The following is a 5,689-nucleotide window of genomic DNA, read 5'->3' on the forward strand; positions in this document are numbered from 1 at the left end:
AGGTCGGGGGTCTATTCCGGGTGGAATCTGGTTTACCAGCTGTGTGACCTGGGAGCTTTTCGGAGCATAGCTGCCTCCTCAGAAACTAGGGAGATTAAACTACCCTCGGAAGAGGGTGGCAGGGAGCCAGTAATGTCTCGTAGATCCCTTTCAGCTTTAACGTCGTAAGAGCTGCCATAAACAGAAGCATCCCAGCCCAAACACTCGATGTAGAGGCTCAAACGTGATTTTAGGGCAGGTATCTCCAGTTCTCTTGCTTTCAGCAATTGGAAGAAACTCTTCTATCCCCTCATGCAACTCAGGAAAAGCTGAAGTGATCTTTCCTTCGAACGAAGGGGAGTCGGTGACACCAGGCACATTTCGGCTCCGTGTGGCGTAAGTTAACCTGCGGCGACTGGATTTCCTCCGTTCTCCCGAGCCTGCTCCTGCTTGACTGGCAGACGTGGAGGAGCCAGTGGCAGCAGGAACTGACCAATCGTAGGTAAGCCCGAGATCGAACGAACTGTACCTGCTTCCTCCATTTGATCATGAGCCTTTCGGTATATAGGTGCTTCTCAGCCTCCAGTGGGATAAGTTGAAAATATCCTAAGTCAAAAAACGCGTCTCGGACTGGCCGGTGGTGTGGTTGAGACAGCTGGATCCTGTGTGACTGACAGCGTGGTTCAAGTCTCAGACCTGGTGGCTTGAGAAACATGCTGGCATGTGTGCCCCAAATCCCAAGAGCAGAGTGGAGGAGAAGGGTTGTGGCACGATAGTCCCCACTGGGGGGTACTTTCTCACTTTCCCTCTCCGGATTGCTTGTGGCCTCTGGCAAATTAAAAAAAAAAAAAAGTATGTGATGCTGGCAACACAGTGCAGATGCTCCTGGATTTACAGGGCTATAACTATGGCAGGGGCACAAAACCCTGTCAGGGACTTTGAAATGGCTCCTGCTAAAGTATTCCCCACACCTTGAACCCAGGAAGAGGCATTGTGTCATTCTCTCTCTGACTCCCCATGTGAGCCAAAAATGCCAATAAGCAGAAACTCTTTCAAACAGATGGATAATCATGTGCAGCTTCTGGAGAGCCCCGAGGATTGGCATTCTGACACACTCCCTCTGACCGGGCAGAAAGCTGAACTTGCCAGCTGAAGGGAAGCTCCTGGCCGAGCCCCAGCACCCTCTGGGAGCGTCTGGTCAGCCTGGCCAATAGCATCGCCTGTCCTTCGCCGCAGCGCTGCACAGCTGAGGGATTTGGTCCAGAGTCAAATGCTTCTGAAAATGTACACACAGACCGGGGCAGCCCTCTGCCTTCTGCCAAGACACCGAGTGCCCTTCTTGGCAAAAGACGATCACCCCTGCCCTAATGTCCTTCCAGTTGGCAGAACTCCCCCGGCTCGTCACCAGCAGCTGCAAATCCAGGGACTTCCACCGCGTGCAGGAGGAGCCTTGCCGGTTCAGCTCTTTATTGCTAGCTCTTTGCCTCCTTTAGGCAATAATTGAGCTGATTGTTCCCCTGCTGGAAGAGGTGACTCACAGCCCACCGGCCTGCCCCAGCAGTCTCAGCTTACCCTTCCCACTGCATCTCATCACTCCCAGAAACGAGTGGTTTCAAGGCCCAGAAATCCCATGGCTGGGCCCCAGCGAGGTAGGACCTGGAGACGACACGGCTTTCTCTCTGACCTCGGAGGGACCTACTTGCTGCTCAAGGGTCTAAGCAGTGGGCTGCTTTTATGGCCGGCAGCTGTCCTTTTTACCATCCTATTAAGAGTCTTTAGTAGTCTAGGAGAGGGACTGCAAGGGCCCAGGGCAGGAAGTTTCCTGTTTACCCTGAGGTCTAACAATGTCGCAGCTGGGTTGGGCGTCTACAATTTCAGAGACAGGTCATTTCCTTCTGAGACCCTGCTAAAACAGAAACCAGACACTTGCCGTACCTAGAAGTAGATGCTCTTTTGTTCTTTAATGAAGGTGGGAGGAGAGGAAGTGTTTGACATGTCTTTGCCAGTCCTCTGGGAAAAAAGTCACGTTTTTTTCTCGAACAGACCCTCTCACCTTTATCTAAAAATATATTGTGTGCGGTCAGATTGCTTTTTAATGTCTAGTTAGCGGAACAAAAACAACAGCTATGCCTCCTGTCCTCCAGTAACTGATGAGAGTCATGAGCGGATGCACAGAAGCAGTAATCAAGGGACAGACTGATAACTTCTGAGAAGTGATGGGACACTTAAAACTTCTTTCTCCGTATCTTCTACTTTCTTTTTAAGGTTTTCACCATAGGGTGCATGTGCTCACCAGGGTAAGAGAGAGACCAGTGAGAGAGAAAGTGAGGAATCACCCCCCCCAGGGGGCATGGCCACACTACAGTCCCTTCTCCACTCTCCTGCCAGGATTTTGGGCACACGCACACATGTGCATGGCATGATTTTTTCTTTTTTACATTTTCTAGAGATTTTTGCTATAGGGTACCCCTGTGCTCATTGGAGAGATAGCGAGACAGAAAGCAAGAAATCACACCCTAGTGAGGATGACCACACCTCAGTCTCCTCTCTTCCATTCTCTCTGGATCTTGGGCACGCATGCACACGTGCCCGACATGAGTTTAAGCTGGGGCTGGGACTCCAACCGTGGTCGACTATGTGGGAGCCCAGCGATGGTAAGTATTACTCTGTCTGCTGGTACCAGCCTGGCTTGATTTTCAAGCCTCCAGGTTTGGGGGACCCAAACCACGGTCGAACATGTGCACCTTAACCAAGGCACCTGCCGGCCCCTCTACTTGACCTTTTATGATGAGGAAGGAATTAAGGTTGTACTTGTGCACTTAGAGAAAAGGAGAGAGGTACAGAGCAAACACTCTGTAAGTCCACACAGGTAGGGGGCCAGCAGGTGGCCTGGTAGTTAAAGGTGCTAGCCTCCCACATGGCTGACTATGGTTCAAGTCCTAGACCTGGCAGCTTCCTTTCTCACTTTCCCTCTCTCTTTTTCTTTGGTCAAATTAAAATAATAGCCATGGAAAAGAAGGCTGCTGGAGCTGGCAAAGTCAGCAAGTCTGCCCAGAAAGCTCAGAAAACTAAATGAATATCTCTAATTCCTGCCACCCCAGTCTTAATCCGTGGAAGGGCAGTCTCAGAGCTGTTCGTCTCAATCTCATTTAAGTTTAATAGTAAAAGACCAGTTAATGGTAACGATTCATCGTAAAAGCTTCAGAAGAAAAGGACAATGTTTTGTGGACCATTTTGACTTTTGTCATGTGTGGAAGTTTTAAGTTACTAGTTTTTAAAATCAGTACTTTTTTTTTTTGAGAGGTTTTTGCTATAGGGCACGTGCACTCACCAGACAGAGAGAGAGAGAGACAGAGAGACAGAAAGCGAAAAATCACCCCCCAGGGGGGGATGGCCACGCCGCAGTCCCTTCTCCTCCATTCTCCTCTCGGGATCTTGGGCACGCACGCACACGCGCCTGGCATGAGTTTTAAGTCACCGGGTCCAGGACGCGAACCGCGGTGGACTACATGGGAGTCCAGCGACATAGCCATTACGCTAACTGCTTGTCCCAAAATGAGTACTTTTAAATGGAAACAAAGAGATTTTTAACTAAAAATCTCTCAGAGAATTTTGAGACCCATTAAAACAAAGGTTTTTTTTGTGTTTTTTTTTCTTGAGAGGATTTTTTGCTATAGGGCGTGTGCACTCACCAGAGAGAGAGAGAGAGACAGAGAGACAGAAAGCAAGAAATCACCCCCCCGGGGGGATGGCCACACCGCAATCCCTTCTCTATTCTCCTCTCAGGATCTTGGGCACGCACGCACATGCGCCTGGCATGAGTTTTAAGTCACCGGGTCCAGGACGCGAACCGCGGTGGACTACATGGGAGTCCAGCGACATAGCCATTACGCTAACTGCTTGTCCCAAAATCAGTACTTTTTAATGGAAACAAAGAGATTTTTAATCAAAAATATCTCACAGAATTTTGAGACCCATTACAACAAAGTTTAATGAGAAAAAAAAAATCACACCGGTGGAATTTCCAGCGTGGGACACCTGAAAAGACTGTGGAGCCGGACTTGGAAGGACACACAGGGTTTTAAAGTGAAGGGTGGGATGAGTACAAAAGGCAGGCAATGGACCAGGATGGGGGCTCAGTCTGGTGGAGCTGGAGTGTTGTCACTGAGGTCTAGGCCCTGCCGCCAGCCCAGCCCCGCTCTGCTGTGAACTGGCTGTGCAGTGTGGGACTACTGAATCCCTAGGCTCTGATGGCGCACTTGTAACATGCAGACAGTAACTGTCGCGGGCAGTCATGGGGACTCGGCGTTAGTGTCGGAACACGGTGCTGCACCAGGACATGTGGCCTTCACAGCACCGTGTGTGGAGACGAGCAGAGGGGCAGGGGCCTCCGCACAGCATCACCGCAGTAGCCCTGGGAGTGGATGGACTGTGGAAAGGAAGAGTGGGGAGAGGGAAGAAGGAGGAGCTGCAGAACTTGGGAAAGTGACTCAACTTCTCTAAGCCTGTCTCCTCATCTGTGAAGTGGAAGATGATGACATCTTTTGGGTCACTGGAAAAGTCATGATGCATTTTTGCAAAGGAAAACATAGAAAAATACGTCATGTAGTGAGAACTCGAAAAGTAGCATTTCATTATTGATACTATCATCATCACTAAAGGGCCAGAAACAGTATTCTTGGGGGAAAGAGAGGTTTTTATTTGTTTGTTTAAATAATTATTCCATTTAACATTATTTATTTATTTTTTAATCTGACTAGAGAGGGACAGAGTGAAAGAGAGAGACAGAAAGTGAGAAAGCAAGTCACCAGGTCTGAGACTCAAACCACAGTCACTCATGTGGGAGTTCAGCTCCCTTAAACACCACACCACCTGCCAGCCCCGAAAAGAGAATTTTAAGAGGAAAGAAATGATTACCAGGGTCATTGCTGTTAAGGTGAAGTAAAGGATGAGAAAGGCTATCGGATTTAGGGATTAGGGGTATTATTCAAGGCAGGCTAGCTGATATTTTAAAAACAACAAACAGGGACCAGCGGGTGGCGTGGTGGTTAAGGCGCTAGACAATCCCACATGGCCGACCAGGGTTCAAGTCCTGAATCTGGTGGCTTGCTTTCTCACTTCCTCTCTCTCTCTCACTCTCACCCTCTGTCTCTCTCAGGTCAAACTAAAAAATAAATGAATGAGTAAATGAAATAAAATAAATAAGTATTTAAAAACAGGGAACCAGCAGTTAGTGTAATGGCTATGTCACTGGACTCCCACGTAGTCAACCGCGGTTCACATCCCGGACCCAGTGGCTTAAAACTCACGCCGGGCGCTTGTGCGTGCGTGCCCAAGATCCTGAGAGAATGGAGGAGGAGGGATTGCGGTGTGACCATCCGCCCTGGGGGGTGATTTCTTGCTTTCTGTCTCTATGTCCCTCTCTGTCTGTCTGGCGAGCGCACATGCCCTATAGCGAAAACCTCTCCCTCCCCCCCAAAAAAAGAAATTGAAAATGATACAAAAATGTGGGAAAACATCCCAAATTCCTGGATTGGAAGAATTAACATAGTCAAAATGTTAATCCTACCCAAATTTAGATATTTCCTCACAGGAACCGCCGTTCCGATTCCGAGCCCCGGTGCCTTAAACTCACACCAGGCGCTTGTGCGTGCGTGCCCAAGATCCCAAGAGGAGAATGGAGGAGAAGCGATTGCAGCGTGGCTATCCC

This window comes from Tupaia chinensis, unplaced genomic scaffold (genome assembly GCF_000334495.1).
Source record: "Tupaia chinensis unplaced genomic scaffold, TupChi_1.0 Scaffold000628_1, whole genome shotgun sequence".
NCBI lineage: Eukaryota > Metazoa > Chordata > Mammalia > Scandentia > Tupaiidae > Tupaia > Tupaia belangeri.